Below are 17,912 nucleotides of genomic sequence, written 5' to 3' on the forward strand. Positions count from 1 at the left end.
CTTTCCCCCCAAAGAATTCTGGGAGCTATAGTTTGATAGGGGTGTTGAGAGATACTGCACTATCCCCCCCCCCCACTATGAACTACAATTCCAAAAGTTCCCTGAGGAGACGGATTGTTACACCACTCTAGGAACTGTAGCTCCGGGAGGCGAACTGTGGCCTCCGAATGACTCTCAGGGGTGTAGGGCTATCTAGACCAGGGGTCAGCAACCTTTTTCAGCAGAGGGCCGGTCCACACTGTCCCTCAGACCATGTGGTGGGCCGGACAATATTTTTTTTGGGGGTGAACGAATTCCTGTGCCCCACAAATAACCCAGAGATGCATTTTAAATAAAAGGACACATTCTACTCATGTAAAAACACACTGATTTCCAGACTGTCCACAGGCCGGATTGAGAAGGCGATTGGGCTAGATCCGGCCCCCTATGCCTTAGGTTGCCTATCCATCAAAAGACAGATGCAATCGACATCCAGTGATGCAGTGGCACAGAGGGATGCATAATATATAATGAATACAGAGGCAGTTTGATTAGCATCAGAGTCTTTTCCCCCTCTGGGTCCAAATACACATAAAGAAAAAACTGGCCCTTGGTTTGTTTTCTCTTAGCAGAATTAGCTAAGAGCCTGGAATTTATATTGTTCTGATAGTGGGGGGTTTTTTTGACCAGGTAAACTAAAGACTTGGATGCAGAATCAACACCAGAAATTCTCCTAATATATTGGCAAAACGATTTCCCCTAATATAATGTATTTTGCATGTGGCACTTAACCCCCGTAACATGACTTTTGTACACCTGATGAACTTGGTTGGAGAACAGCATCGCAAAACTCAGAGACATGTGAGCATTTGGTGGTGGTGGTTTTTCAGCTCTCATGTTGTTTCAGAAAGTGGCAATTAGCCAAGTTCACCTATAAATGTGAATCAAATGAAATCCTCTTTCCCCCCATCCAATCCCTTCTTCCAACTAAGTAATACATATGGTGGGGGGGGGGAGAGGGAGGGAAATGAGCAGGGATGTGGGAGAGTGAATAGGGAATGAACAAAGGGAAAGGGAAATAACCTTTCTGTGAACTTTCAAGAAGGGGGCGGTCAGCAAACCTTTTCAGCAGGGGGCCGGTCCACTGTACCTCAAACCTTGTGGGGGGCCGGACTATATTTTGAAGCGGGGGGATGAACGAATTCCTATGCCCCACAAATAACCCAGAGATGCATTTTAAATAAAAGGACACATTCCACTCATGTAAAAACACGCTGAGTCCCGGACCATCCGTGGGCCAGATTTAGAAGGTGATTGGGCCAGATCCGGCCCCCGGGCCTTAGGTTGCCTACCCATGTTCAAGAATCTCCATGTGCCTCTGAGGGAGAGCTCAGTGGCATAACGCCCCGCTTTGCAGGCAGAAGGTCTCAGGTTCAAATCCTGGCATATCCAGGTGAAATAACCTCAGGGAGCTGATGGAGGTGGCTTCTCTCTCTCTCTGCCTGGGAGCCTGGAAAGCCAGTGCTAGCAGTCAAAGCAGACAACACCCAAACTCTAGCATAAGGCAGCCTCTGCTTCTATAGACTCAGTCCAGATGTTTTCGACTATGACTCCCACCAATCCCTATACCACAGATGGGACTGTGTTGATGCAAACTGTAGTCCAAAGCATCTGGAGGGCACCAGAGGTTGGTAAAGAAAGCAGTATGGAGAAAGATTGATGAGAATGCAACACTTTTTAGCCTCTCAGCCTTACTAAAGAAGAAACAGAAGTCGTGTTGAAACATCTGGGTAAAAAGCGTTAACACAGGAAAAATTTGGAAGCATGTTGGCAAAGTCAAATTGATCTTGTGGGGCTGACTTTGAAGCGTGTGGCCAGGGGAAAAGGCATCAATGCTTTCTCTTCCCCGCCCCCCCCCCCCATGAATGCATTATGGACTCTCCTCCTCCTGAAAGGAGCCAAGGCACACACACTTTCTAAATTCATAGCAACCACAGAATTTCCATTTTCCTTGCAACAGACTCTGTACAATTAGTTATGTAATTATTCTGTCTGCTATTTCTATTTCTATATCTGGCACTTCAGTCATAATGTAGTGGTACCTCGGGTTAAGAGCTTAATTCGTTCCGGAGGTTTGTTCTTAACCTGAAACTGTTCTTAACCTGAGGTACCACTTTAGCTAATGAGGCCTCCCGCTGCCGCCGCCACATGATTTCTGTTCTCATCCTGAAGCAAAGTTCTTAACCCGAGGTACTATTTCTGGGTTAGCAGAATCTGTAACCTGAAGCGTCTGTAACCCGAGGTACCACTGTAAAAGCAAAATCATACCCAATCAAACAAGGTTCAGTAACGTGATCATCAAAATTAATAGAACACAGTGGTACCTTGGGTTAAGAACTTAATTCGCTCTGGAGGTCCGTTCTTAACCTGAAACTGTTCTTAACCAGAAGTACCACTTTAGCTAATGGGGCCTCCCGCCGTCGCCGCATGATTTCTGTTCTCATCCTGAAGCAAAGTTTTTAACCCGAGGTACTATTTCTGGGTTAGTAGAGTCTGTAACCTGAAGCGTCTGTAACTGAAGGTACCACTGTAGTCTGTTCCCGTGTATGCTGAGTAGGTACGCACACACACAAACTCGCACCCTGCACTAAAAACACAACGTCAGGCAATACCAATGAGACGGAAACATGGAAGGTGCCTAAAGAAGCCAGGGTGGCTATCTAAAGAACTTTCAACTGAGTTAAGATTAAAAAAGGATGTGTACAAAAAATGGAAAAGGGGGGAAACCACCAAAGAGGAATTCAAACAAATAGCCAGCACGTGTAGACACAAAGTCAGAAAAGCTAAAGCACAGAATGAACTCAGGCTTGCTAGAGAGGTTAAAAGCAACAAAAAAGGCTTTTATGGGTATGTTCATAGCAAAAGGAAGAACAAAGAAACAGTGGGGTCACTCAGAGGAGAAGATGGTGAAATGCAAACAGGGGACACAGAAAGGGCTGAACTCCTCAATGCCTTCTTTGCCTCAGTCTTCTCCGATAAAGAAAACAATGCCCGACCTGAAGAATTTGGAGCAAATGATTCAGCAGAGGAAACACAGCCCAGAATAACTAAGGAGATAGTACAAGAATACTTGGCTAGTTTAGATGTATTCAAGTCTCCAGGGCCAGATGAACTGCATCCAAGAGTATTAAAAGAACTGGCAGATGTGATCTCAGAACCACTGGCAGTCATCTTTGAGAATTCCTGGAGAACAGGCGAAGTCCCGGCAGACTGGAGGAGGGCAAATGTTGTCCCTATTTTCAAAAAGGGGAAAAGAGAGGACCCAAATAATTACCACCCAGTCAGTCTGACATCAATACCAGGGAAGATTCTGGAGCAGATCATTAAGCAAACAGTCTGTGAGCACCTAGAAAGGAATGCTGTGATCACCAATAGTCAGCATGGATTTCTGAAAAATAAGTCATGTCAGACTAACCTGATCTCGTTTTTTGACAGAATTACAAGCCTGGTAGATGAAGGGAACGCAGTGGATGTAGCCTACCTTGATTTCAGCAAGGCATTTGACAAGGTGCCCCATGATATTCTTGTAAAGAAGCTGGTAAAATGCGGTCTTGACTATGCTACCACTCAGTGGATTTGTAACTGGCTGACTGACCGAACCCAAAGGGTGCTCATCAATGGTTCCTCTTCATCCTGGAGAAGAGTGACTAGTGGGGTGCCACAGGGTTCTGTCTTGGGCCCGGTCTTATTCAACATCTTTATCAACGACTTGGATGATGGACTCAAGGGCATCCTGATCAAATTTGCAGATGACACCAAACTGGGAGGGGTGGCTAACACCCCAGAGGACAGGATCACACTTCAAAACGACCTTGACAGATTAGAGAACTGGGCAAAAACAAACAAGATGAATTTTAACAGGGAGAAATGTAAAGTATTGCACTTGGGCAAAAAAAATGAGAGGCACAAATACAAGATGGGGGACACCTGGCTTGAGAGCAGTACATGTGAAAAGGATCTAGGAGTCTTGGTTGACCACAAACTTGACATGAGCCAACAGTGTGACGCGGCAGCTAAAAAAGCCAATGCAATTCTGGGCTGCATCAATAGGAGTATAGCATCTAGATCAAGGGAAGTAATAGTGCCACTGTATTCTGCTCTGGTCAGACCTCACCTGGAGTACTGTGTCCAGTTCTGGGCACCACAGTTCAAGGAGGACACTGACAAACTGGAACGTGTCCAGAGGAGGGCAACCAAAATGGTCAAAGGCCTGGAAACGATGCCTTATGAGGAACGGCTGAGGGAGCTGGGCATGTTTAGCCTGGAGAAGAGGAGGTTAAGGGGTGATATGATAGCCATGTTCAAATATATAAAAGGATGTCACATAGAGGAGGGAGAAAGGCTGTTTTCTGCTGCTCCAGAGAAGCGGACACGGAGCAATGGATCCAAACTACAAGAAAGAAGATTCCACCTAAACATTAGGAAGAACTTCCTGACAGTAAGAGCTGTTCGACAGTGGAATTTGCTGCCAAGGAGTGTGGTGGAGTCTCCTTCTTTGGAGGTCTTTAAGCAGAGGCTTGACAACCATATGTCAGGAGTGCTCTGATGGTGTTTCCTGCTTGGCAGGGGGTTGGACTCGATGGCCCTTGTGGTCTCTTCCAGCTCTATGATTCTATGATTCTATGATTCTATGAAATCACATTCAAAAGGAAAAAAACACATTGTGTAGGACCTAAGAGACCCGCAGAGGAGGATCTGCCTGGGAAAAGTCCATCCACAGCAGAAGCTGGGTGCCAACTCCATTAGCACACAGGTCACCTGGTGAAATTTGAGCTACCACACCTCTTTGCAAAAACAGCTGGTGGGAGACTCATCATTGCACATTGCATCTTTCCCTCCTCCCTCCCTGCACTATGAGAAAGCACAAAGAACTACCTGAGGGACAGCTTTTCTTTTCTGTTTTTAAGGAAAGAACCAAAATGTTTCCAACGCTTTCTGGAATCAGCACAGGAGGTTGTGTCTGGTTGCTAGGAAACAGTATATATTCACGCCAGGGCTGCTATTGTTGAGTCCTAAGGCAGCAGCCCAGAGATCATCTACGGTAGTTCACACTACTGACTGACAGGCAGAGATGTCTAACTACTAGTCATCACAATCCAGATTCGTGTGTGTGTATTCACACATATGCCACAATGGACATGTGGTGCAAATAACATAGCTACAGATAATAACTCACACAAGGAAGCCAAGCCACGTGACCCAGGGGGAGGCAACTTGCCCTCAGTCATGGCCAGGCTGGGGCTTTGGAGACACCTGCAGGGTGAACCCACTGTCCTGAGCTTTCCACAGTCTGGGTGGAGAGACTAGGGTCCTCCTCTGTTAACAAAAGGCCAGGATTTTCATGTACTTTTCGCAGTACATGTGAAAAGGATCTAGGAGTCTTGGTTGACCACAAACTTGACATGAGCCAACAGTGTGACGCGGCAACTAAAAAAGCCAATGCAATTCTGGGCTGCATCAATAGGAGTATAGCATCTAGATCAAGGGAAGTAATAGTGCCACTGTATTCTGCTCTGGTCAGACCTCACCTGGAGTACTGTGTCCAGTTCTGGGCACCACAGTTCAAGGAGGACACTGACAAACTGGAACGTGTCCAGAGGAGGGCAACCAAAATGGTCAAAGGCCTGGAAACGATGCCTTATGAAGAACGGCTAAGGGAGCTGGGCATGTTTAGCCTGGAGAAGAGGAGGTTAAGGGGTGATATGATAGCCATGTTCAAATATATAAAAGGATGTCACATAGAGGAGGGAGAAAGGTTGTTTTCTGCTGCTCCAGAGAAGTGGACACGGAGTTCGACAGTGGAATTTGCTGCCAAGGAGTGTGGTGGAGTCTCCTTCTTTGGAGGTCTTTAAGCAGAGGCTTGACAACCATATGTCAGGAGTGCTCTGATGGTGTTTCCTGCTTGGCAGGGGGTTGGACTCAATGGCCCTTGTGGTCTCTTCCAACTCTATGATTCTATGATTTACACTGCCAGACAATTTTGAGGGTTGATGCTGAACCTCCCTTCTGTAGCAATATGAGGCTCCACATCCCCTTCAAAGTCCTTGAGGTTCCAGTCTGAAGTTTCATTGTTTATTTGTATTTATTTGTTGCATTTAAAGCCCACCTTTTCCCCAAGGAGCTCATGGTTCTCCCCACCTCATTTAATCCCCACAACCTTGTGAGGTGGGTTAGGCCATGGGTAGGCAAACTAAGGCCCGGGGGCTGGATCCGGCCCAATCGCCTTCTAAATCCAGCTCGCGGACGGTCTGGGAATCAGTGTGTTTTTACACGAGTAGAATGTGTCCTTTTATTTAAAATGCATCTCTGGGTTATTTGTGGGGCACAGAAATTCATTCATTCCCCCCCCCCCAAATATAGTCTGGCCCCCCACAAGGTCTGAGGGACAGTGGACCGGCCCCCTGCTGAAAAAGTTTGCTGACCCCTGGATTAGGCTGAGAGGCTACCTGGTAAGCTCCTTGACCAAGTGGGGATTCAAATCATGGTCTCCCACATCCCAGTCCAAAGCTCTAACCACTACACCACACTGGCACCTTAGATTTGGATCCACTCTGGCTACAGCTGCTGGGATTTGTATTCCCAAAACATCTGGAGGGCACCAGGCTGAAGAAGGCTGCATTAAGAGTAAACTCCCTTCTCATTTCCCAACACAGGGGAGTGGTCAAGTCACAAGGGCATCCATCCATCCCTAGATGTGATTTACAAGTCAAGCTCTCCTCCAGTTGCCGCAACGAAACTGAACAGGCCGCTGGCAGGCCAAGAGGAAGCTTAGAAGACAGTGAAAACTGAATCCTGCCCCAGGCCAGAAGCATCTTTGCCAAATGCCCGGCCCCACCTCTGTGACATTTGCCAGAAAAAGCAGCAGCAGCAGCAAATATAGGTTGGATTATATTTAGCATTTGCACCAAAAAACAGCAGAAGCCACGAAGAATAAGTCACCTGGTTGTGTTTTATGCAGATTTACCGGAATTCCAAAGCAGGCAAAACCAAGCACAACTGTATTTGTATAGTGCTGTGGATGTGGCATGGCACTCTCTCTGCAAGAAGTGCAAAAGGAGAGTCTCTGCCCCAAGGAGCTTACAATCCATCATTCAACACAGCGGAAGACAACTGAGGCAGGGGAGGGCAGCAGGAGGGGGGAAAGTCATGCTGACTTGTTGCAGTAACACCTAACTAGGGTCTAGTTAACAGTAGGTAGAGGTGGGGCGTTGGGTGGCAACCCTTTCATCTGGCCCAGCTATTCTCGCCCAGCTATTTCACATCCCTGCTTCCATTTGTCAGACCGCTATTACCATTACAAATTACAAGTGTTTGTGTAGCGAAAACCATTACAAATAAAAATGCATAAAACGGAACAAAATACATTACAGTACACAGTTAAAATAATAATTAAAACCAGGTACCCTGTTAGATAGGAGTTTGCTGCCCTGAAGAATTTAGCTTATCATCCCCACAAACTTTTTACCTTCAAATTGCTGCTCTAAAGGCAGAATAAGCCACATTTTCAGAGGTGTAGGGGTTAATCAAATTAATCAAAAGTTAATTTGATACCAAATCAATCTCCCAACAAGGCTGTTCTTAATTCCTCATGGACTGGACAAACCAGTAAGTAGTGGGGTAAATATTCAGGCACACAAACTCCTAAGTGAGCAAACTCTCTCTTCATAAGGGATCGGGCAATAGCGTCTTTCAACTGTGAACCGCAGAGCTATAAAGGCTTTTCTCCAACTGGCATTTGTGATGCTGGTTACATGGTGGGGGCGAGGGTGGGTAGTTTGGCATCCCGAGGGGCACATTTTGACAGACAGCCTCTTACTATTAAGAAGTGTCTCCAAACATTCAAACTATTGCTTCCTGCAACTTAAGGTTGCAAATGCTAACCCTCTGGGACAGAAGTCACTGCTCTCCTGACTGTGCATTTTCATGAGCATTAACTGATGAACTGGTGTTAGAAGAATAGAAATATAAGTAGGCTGCAAATGTAAGTATGTGCATTGCATAAAATAAAAAGCATGAAGACGTATGCTCTTTATCCCATGTTGTTGCATTTTAACTGCATTTTGTATAAATTTTAATGGCTGAGTTTTAACAACCAACTCGTTTTTATTGTATTTTATAATGATGTTCCTAAATGCTGTACACCACCTGGTATCCCAATTTGGGAGAAAGGCATGATTTATATACATTAAGTAATAATAATGTAATAATAATCTGTAACCTCAAGACTTGATTATTGCAAAGTGCTCTCTGTGTGGATACCCTTGAGCTGGTGCAAATTGCTGAGGCTGGACTGTTGATTGGGACAGACTACAGCCAGCACATAACTCTGGTGCTGAAAAACTTGCACAAGATGCCCATGACTAGGCCAAGGTCAAGGTCCTTGCATTAATTTACAACTTCGTCCATGTGAATAAATCTGCAGCATTTGAATAAATTGCAGTAAGACTCTTCACTTGGCTGGGGAAAGTCTAGCTCCATGACAGACCCTGGAAAGCTTCTGCCAGTCAGAACAAAGCAATATGAGACTAGATGGGCCAACATCTCTGTTGTGCTTTAAAAAGCAAGCTGTAACACATCAGCGGTTGGGGAACCAAAGGAAAATTTTAAAAAGCAGCTGAAACCACCAAGCAGGGATTTCCCCACAACACTTATAGCAACTTGTTAATTTTTTTATTTAAAAAATGGGGTGTGGGGGTTCAGACTTTGCCTGCTTCAGAACCTCAGCTCCCCAACTTGCAAGCACATGAGAATGGTGGTTATGGTTAAATGAATGCTGAATGTGCTCAAAGACACAAGGTTGTATCCAAAACACTGAAGTTAATGGACATGAGTAACTACTACTACTTCTTACATATTTATTTATACCTCGCATTTTCACCTGACAGGACTCAAGGCAGCTTACAAATAAAAAGAATAATTACTATAAAAAATAAATTATAAAACAATTAAATAGAATTAAAGTTATATACATATATAACATTTGTTTAAAATATACAAATAAGTACAATAAAAACAGCAGAGCCCCACCCCATTCATTAAAAGCAGTCAGTTCCCAAAAGCCACTTGGAACAAGGTCTTCGTCTGATGGCAGGCAGTCAAACTTAGGTTCAATTCTTTCAGTGGACCTACTCTGAGTAGAACTTCGTTGGCCACAACCGATCACTATTATTACTGCTATTGTTAAAGGCTGCAAACGGCCGGCAAATCCAGTTCTGGGAAAAGGATGAGTGTGAGAAGGGAGTAAAAACCGTACCCAGCCCAGCCCACCCCTGGGGGTTAGGGAATTACCCCAATGGCTCTTAACGGAAGTCCCATTACAAGGCTGGGCCATTACCTGCAACTGATCTCGCTTCTGTTATGTGATACCTTCAGAGAAACTGAATTTTTGTTTTAAAACCTCGGGACTTTTTCTACCTTAAGAAAACCCTTATGGAAAGGAGAGAAAATGAGGCGGAGAGAGAGAGAAAGCGCGCCCAAACCCATCACTGCCGGGGTCTGCAAAGGCGGATCGGGCATTTGCGCTGAGCACGCCCAGGAGCCTTCCTTCGTCTCTGCCCTCCCTGCTCGCTGCTAGACAAGCACCGGGGCTCACCCATCGTTCTCTGCCCTTCCTCCCTAAGCCTAGACGATAAGATTAGTGTAATCCACCGAGGGAATAGAAGGCGCTTTACCCGCGCTCGGAGGAAATCGATTTAGGAGATTTCTTCACCTGCTCCACCAAACGGGTCTCGGGGCTCAGATGAAACCGCTCTTCTCCTGTCTGTAGGACAAGTCACCAGTTTGGGTCGTCTCCTCCTACGCCTTGGAGAATAAAGAACTTTACGCGCTGGTCAGAAAGATCTAATGGGCCCGAGGAGGTGCGCACTCACCTGCTGGGGTCCCCGAGGCGCGCTCAGCTTCTGCTGGAAGGCTCCTTGCTGCTGCCTTCTTCTCCTCTTGCCGGTTGAAGTGCTGCCTCTTTCCGGCGAAGCGGAGGCGCGCCGTGCGTAAATGCACAGCGGGCGCCGGTTTCCGATGAGCTCTCCAAGGCGCGCTCCGCCGCGTTTAGCTCCCGGCAGCCCAAGTCTAGGGGAGAAAGGCGAGGCAGTCGGGTTCAGCGCCGCCCTCTGGACAAACAAGAGCTCTGTGCCATTGGGCACTTCACAAGCAGCGGAGAATGGATTGCATCCGACGCGCTCTTTGACGGCCGCGGAGCGCTGCGCGAAAACTTTCAGTGGGTTGCGAAGAATGACGCTTACATGGAGCCTCCAAGTTCAGCGGTATTCTGTCTTCAGTATAAACGTGTCTCATAATTGCATATAAATCATTGCACATGTGACACCAAAATCGCCATACAAGTGTTTTCGTGTTAGTTTTTAATAGATTACAAAAGATAATTCATTAGACCGTGATTTTTACATGCCTGTTATACTCGCACATTGGCAACAAAATGCTTAAAATAATAAAGAAACTAAAACACAACCCTACCCGGTTAATCAGCTGGAGCCTGAAATTTCCAAATTTATCCTTGCATGCACTTTTAAAGAAATACTGAAAAATTGCATTGTTGGCTGCCTGTATCCAACAGTGGAAGCCGCTTTTCTGGCATTCAGGTGCGATGACAGGAAAACACCGCCAATGAGATTTCCGTCTGAGGTGTTGAATAATGTTTTTACCTGTAACTGCTTTTAGAATGTTTTTGCTGCAATTCTTTTAGAAGGTTTTCACTTTTTAATATAATCCCCTTGTTTTTGTCTTTGTTTAAAAATAATATTTTAAATGTTGTTTTAAAATAATCTTTTAAAATAATCTTTTAAATGTTGCTAGACTCCTTTGAGAGAAAGGGCAGGATATTAATTCAATAAAATAAAATAATAAATATTAAACACAAAGGAGCCTAGCCAGAACACAGCCACTGGCAGTCCTAATATCTTCCCTTAACTTCAGGAACAAGGAGTGATGGATACTGTGTTTAATTTCTAACTGTGATCCCTTGCTTGTTTACTCAGAAGTAATCATGTTTGTGCATGGGGCCTACTTCCTAGTAAGCTTGCTGATGATTCCAGGCTACATTAAATGGCTTCTTTGAATCCATAATTTTCTTTACCTAGAAAGGAATGTGGTGGTTTTTACATCATTAACCCACAAAGGTTGTGATTAATCCATGCTGAGGAAAACCGCTAAAAAGCAGCATCCATCAGTCAGACGCATGAACATTTATTTACTTATATTCATTACATTTATGTTCTCCAGTGATGTTTGTGGCGCCCCCCACCCCATTTTATTCACACAGCAGCACTGAAAGGTAGAGTGGGATGGAGGGGCTGGGAGATGGTGATGGGTTGAGCAGAAATTTGAACCCATGTCTTGTTTCTCAGTATTCTCAGTTTCTCAGTATTAAAGACACAACAACAACAACAACAATAGTTACCATATGGATTGCAATGTGCTTTGGAGCATTAAATTCTCCTGCTGTTTTCTCTTGATGGGGGAGCTTGAGGACCCTGAATGTTATCTACAGTACACTGAATAACATTCACTGAATGCACATTGAACTTTCTCTCTCCCAACCTGGAACTGACCTTTTCTTGTGCAACAATCCAATTCTCTGAGATCTCCTGCCCCCAAATTGATTATTAAGACTATTTTTAGCCCTTCAAGTGGAAACTCAACTCTGCAATTACGAGTTGGCTTTCCAGCATGTCGCTGTCCACCTCTTCAAGCTACTTCAGTGCATGAAGTGGGGGAAAATAATTAACTTTAAGGCTGTTTTATAGAGATCAAGTTCAGTCCTTTGCCAGAGGTTGCTTGGAAGACATTTGACCTTGACATGGCTGTGCATTAATGCTTGTTTAGGGCACCAGCCTCCATATTCCAGAACAATCTGCCTCTGAATACCTTAGGCTACAGAGCAACAAGGAGAGAAAGTTCTTATCCTCATATCTTCCTAGCTGAGGATGGAACCTGCATGTCCAAAGACAGTCTATCTCTGAACATCAGTTGGTAAGGCAGGCATGGCTAACCTGTGGCTCTTCAGCGATCATTAGACTCCAGCTGCTGTCAGCCCCAACAAGCATGGCCAGTGGGCAGAGATGGTGGAAGCTGGTGTCCAGCAACATCTGGAAGGCCCCAGGCCATTCACCTCTGGTATATATGACTGCTTCCCAGAGAGCAGCCTTCCCTTACCAGGTGCCCTCTAGATATTTAGTACTAGAACTCCCACCAGCCCTACCCAGCATGGCTGTATGAAGCAAGGCCTTATGGGAGTTGTAGAACAAAACAGACCAGGTGGGCAAATACAGTGTTTCCAGGGTATCCCACTATAAACATAGCTGTCAAGCATCCCTTATTTGGCGGGACAGTCCCTTAGCCCAGCGCCATGTCCCACTGCTGTCCCTTATTGATGATGTCCCTTAAATAAGCTACTGAAGGTAATGGGGCCCTTTCTATGTCTAGCTGTGCTGTGTCAACAACAAATTGTTGCAGTTTTTTGTGTTGAATATATGCTATATGGTAATTTATGGACCTAATAGGTATCTAAAGCCATTTGCACGCAACAAAATATGTATTTTATCAAAGTAATTGTTGATCCCTTATTTTGGCTGCTGATCCCTTATTTTCGAGGCTGCTGGTCCCTTATTTTCAAATCTGTAAGTTGACAGCTATGACTATAAAACATCCCGTCTCTCTCATTACGTGTTGAAGAGACAACACCATTTTGAATTTCAGTTTGAAACTTGCCTCTCCAGCAGTTTGAGGCAGCTGCATGAAAAAGGAGCCCACAGCTGAGGGCTGTCGTATTCTCCCTGGCTGTGTGGCCTGTCATCCTAAATGCATGCATTTTTTGTTCCATTGAGGCTGACGAGAGAAGCAAACGCAGTCCGACAGAGGCTCTCCCAGGAAGCCCATGTCAGGGACTGTTAAGTCCAGTCTGGTTGAGCAGCAGTCAGGGGTGGGGAAGGGAGACAAGACTGTGGGCAGTTGCCCATGGGCCCTGCTGTCTGGTGCCCCCTCACAGCTATAGAGGGAAAGACTGTCTCAGTGAGGAGCTAAAGGCACCATGAGACTTCAGGGCTTGCCAGCGTGGTGTCTGAGAGTGCAAGGGGACCTTTGGAGACATCATCTGCTGCCTGTGCAAGCCCCTGAGCACCCCAACTCATTGCTTCTTCCATTATGAGGTGATGAAGGTGATTACTTCCTAAAGGTAAAGGTAAAGGGACCCCAGGTCCAGTCGTGGACGACTCTGGGGTTGCGGCACTCATCTCGCCTTATTGGCCAAGGAAGCCAGTGTACAGCTTCCGGGTCATGTGGCCAGCATGACTAAGCCGCTTCTGACAACCAGAGCAGTGCATGGAAACGCCGTTTACCTTCCCACTGGAGCAGTACCTATTTATCTACTTGCACTTTGGCGTGCTTTCAAACTGCTAGGTTAGCAGGAGCAGGGACCGAGCAACGGGAGCTCACCCCGTCGTGGGGATTCAAACCGCCGACCTTCTGATCGGCAAGTCCTAGGCTCTGTGGTTTAACCCACAGCGCCACCTGCGTTTCTACTTCCCTTGAAAAGTACTGGTATAGGTTTGGGGCTGGGTGTCTGGGGTGTTAGGGGAGGGGCAGTACCTCTGGTGGGGGGCTCTCACCTGTGGCTCCTAGAAGCTGCCGGCATGTGACAGCAGCCACAGTCCTGAGAACGGCTTCGAGTGGCCGGCTGCATCTGGTGAGGGTAGCCATTGGGTCACAAACCCTCAGTGAGTTTGGGACTCTGTGTGTGAAGACAGGCTCCGAAGGATTGAGCAGACAAGACCAAGAGTGGGTCCAACAGTCAAGAAGGTGGTATCTGCACATGGTGTAGAGGGGCACTTGGGACCCATCTACCTGGGAAGGTAGCCCATCTAGGAAAGCTCTGATTCTACACCTTCACTGCCTTGTGGGATATCTTCAGGAGAAGAAAAGACTAGGGAGTAAACTCTACACAAATCCAGAGTGGAGTATGCAAGACGGGTGGATGGCGCACTCTATTGTCTCCTGAGACAAATGCCAAAAAGGTTTGAGGACTCATTCTCGATGACATTTTTGGGTCCCTTCCAAACCAGTGGCATAGCGTGGGGGGTGCAGGGGGGGCCAGCCGCACCGAGCGCAACATCTGGGGGGGGCGCCCTCGCACTCGCAGCTGTCTGCCCCTACCTGGCTCACTCACTCTCTCTCACTGCAGTGCTGGCTGTGCGAATCCGATCCAAGCCGCTGGGTCGCCGCCCACTGTGGAGGGGGTGGGTGCCAGGCGTGCGGTGCGGAGAGAGAGCGAGGGACTATCTGGGGGAGGGACAGTGCAGCGGCCTCCCAGCGCTGCGCTGAGCGCGGGAGAGAACCACACCAGACCAGACCAGGCAGCAGCAAGAAGAAGCTGGCAGCGGCGGCAGGTTAGGGGCTAGGGGGCGCAAATTACTTGCCTTGCCCCAGGTTAGGGGGCGCAAATTACTTGCCTTGCCCCAGGTTAGGGGGTGCAAATTACTTGCCTTGCCCCGGGTGCTGACAACCCACGCTATGCCGCTGTTCCAAACCTTTGATCCTGTAGCTGCAAGGGTAAGGTATATAAGAGGAAACCCATCAGAACACTTCCTTAGTCTAGGATAGTGGCCTTATAGCTGAGTGGGGCTAGGTACAGTGGTACCTCTTGTTGCGGATGGGATCCGTTCCGGAGCTCCGGTTGGATCCCGAGCTTTCCGCAACCAGAGGTGCCTCTTCTGCGCATGCATGCGGCATGATAGAGCGCTTCTAGGCATGTGCGAGTGGCGAAACCCGGCAAAATACTTCCATGTTTGCCGCTTTCACAACCCAAACTAAGCCGAGGTTCTACTGTACTATCATCTGTATCTTAAAAGAGTGAGCTCTGTTGCCATGGAGACAAATGGGGGAGTCTGTTCCCGTCTCACCTGGATAGATGCCATGTTATCCTTGTTCTGTATGTACATAGAAGTGAACCTGGAGGAGCTTCAGTTCTATGTGATTTTCAAGATCCAGAAGGTGACCGGAAAGTGGAGTGCCTCAGAGAGTAGGAGTTAAAGGATAGTGATCTGTGTTATAAGAATTATAAGGTATCAAATACATAATAAATGTTCATAAATGTACAAGGCAAACACATACATAAGTGTCTAAAGCACGTGTCTGAAATAGTAAGGAGAACAATCCTGAAGCCATTTTGACTCTCCCAAATTGACCTCAAATATTTCTCTGCAAGAAGATCAAACGTATCCATTCTTGAGGAAATCAGCCCTGAGTGCTCACTGGAAGAACAGATCCTGAAGCTGAGGCTCCAATACTTTGGCCACCTCATGAGAAGAGAAGACTCCCTGGAAAAGACCCTGATGCTGGGAAAGATGGAGGGCACAAGGAGAAGGGGACGACAGAGGACGAGATGGTGGGACAGTGTTCTCGAAGCTACAAACATGAATCCGACCAAACTGCGGGAGGCAGTGGAAGACAGGAGTGCCTGGTGTGCTCTGGTCCATGGGGTCACTGTTATGTACTGAGTTGAATAGGATCCAAACTGTAGCAGTCTGATTGGTCCTAGAACAATAGGATCCAAAAGGCAGCAGTCTGATTGGTCCTAGAACAATGCAGCAGTATGATTGGTTGGCAGGAACCACCCAATCCTGCTCCAGATAGAAGTGAATCCACAACCTGATTGGCTTACAGTAGAATTCCAGAATTAGCCAATCATGTGCAGCCCATTGTGTAAATAATGTATATAAAGCAGATACTGTGAGGGGACATTTATTCATTCCTCCTCACCACTATGAGCTGAATAAAGAGCATGAAATCACTTTGCGACTCTGAGTATATTTCACTGGCGACGAAGGTGGGATCCCGCTGAGCTGACTGCCACACACAGCACCGCAGCACCGCCAACTGCCGCACCGCTGCCTCGCACCGTGTATCCAGGCTTCAGCTCCGGGGCACAAGGAACTCAGAATGGCAGCCAACAGCAGCTTCTCGCCATTCAACCCAGCATCTGGAGACTGGGAAGCGTACGCCTCCCGTTTCACCTTCCTCCTAGAAGCCAAAGGGGTCACCGACGAAGAAGACGCCAAGAAGAGGGCGATATTCTTCAGCGTCTGCGGAGAGGAGACGTTTGAAATCGCCCGGGCTCTCCTTGCGCCTGAAGACGTCGCTACTGTTCCATACAAAACAATAATGGAACAGCTGAAGGGGCACTTTTCGCCGCAGCCCTCAGTGGTGGCTCGTCGAAATGCCTTCTACGCAAAGCGGCAAGCCCCTGGGGAAACCATAACTGGGTTTGTGACCTCTCTCCGCCAAGCCGCCCGGTTCTGCAACTTCTCAGAGCTGGAGAACATGCTTCGTGACCGCCTCGTCGGTGGCCTGAAGGATGAGAAGCTGCAACGGCGCCTCTACGCTAAGAAGGACCTAACGTTCCAGGTCGCTCTGGAGGAGGCCCTGGCAACAGAAGCTGCCGAGAGGTCGACCCAAGAGGCACGGCCGAGCCTGCCATCCCAACCGAGGGTCCACCATGAAGACCTCACCGACGACTCAGGATCCGACAGGGAGGAGGTGCACCGAGTACAGCAGCGCACTCAAGCAGCGCACAGACCACAGCTGCCTCGACGAGAAGGAGGGAACTGCGCAAGCTGCGGGGAGAGTCACGAGAGGAGGACCTGCCGTTTCCGCAACGCAGAGTGCAGGCAGTGCAGAAAATCGGGACACATCGCCCGGGTGTGTCGGGCTCGGCCCACCCGACACCAGGCATCAGATGACCAATCCAAGAGCCCCAGGTCCCGGGGCCCAACGCACCAAGGCAACTCGACGGAGCTCACGGACTTCCAGGTATACCAGTTGCCCCACCCCAACGTAGAGAAAATTTATGTAGAGGTACAGATAGAGGGGGCCCCATGCCGCATGGAGCTTGACACGGGTTCAACTCTATCCATAATCTCGGCAAGGACCTTAAGGAAACTGTGTCCCACTGGGGGTCCCAAACTCAGGCCGGCCCCATTCACCCTCCGGGACTTCCAGAAACGTAAGGTCCCCACAATGGGGGTGGGGACCTTCAGGGTGCAATACCGAGGGCGGACGCGGCAACTGGACTTGCTTGTGGTCAAGGGCCCCTACATTAGCTTACTGGGATTGGCATGGTTTGGACCACTGGGGCTAGCTGTCACCGGGGTGAACCACACTAGCTTACAAGTGGACGTGGACGCCATATGCAAGGAATTTCCAGGGGTTTTCGATGGGAAATTGGGACAGTATACGGGCCCCCCCATTGCGCTACAGCTTGACCCCGCAGTACGACCGGTCAGGCTCAAGGCCCGCCGGGTCCCGTTCGCCTTGAAACCCCGTATAGACGAGGAATTGGACCGACTCGTAGAGCAAGGAGTGCTGGAGCCGGTGCCTAATGCTCCCTGGGAAACCCCAATCGTCACACCCGTCAAGCCTAATGGTTCGGTCCGCATCTGCGCAGACTACAAATGTACCATAAACAAGGCCCTCACGGCCCACGCATACCCAGTGCCAGTGGTCAGCCATGTCCTTGCCACCCTGGCTGGGTCGAAAATTTTTGGCAAGCTGGACTTGGCCCAAGCATATCAACAGCTGCCAGTAGATGAGGCCACAGCAGAGGCACAGACGATTGTGACGCACAGAGGAGCGTTCAGGGTAAAGCGGCTGCAATTCGGTGTCAGCGTGGCACCAGGCATATTCCAGAATATAATGGACTTTCTCCTTAAAGGGATTCCTGGCGTCACCCCCTTCTTCGATGATGTGTTGATTGCCGGCCCCACACCAGAGGAGTTTGAGGACCGCCTCCGCACCGTTCTGCACCGTTTCCAGACGGCGGGTCTCAAGGTGAAGCGGGAAAAATGTCTACTAGGAGTGCCTCAGGTGGA

This window comes from Podarcis pityusensis (genome assembly GCF_964106645.2).
Source record: "Podarcis pityusensis genome assembly, chromosome: Z".
NCBI classification, from domain to species: domain Eukaryota; kingdom Metazoa; phylum Chordata; class Lepidosauria; order Squamata; family Lacertidae; genus Podarcis; species Podarcis pityusensis.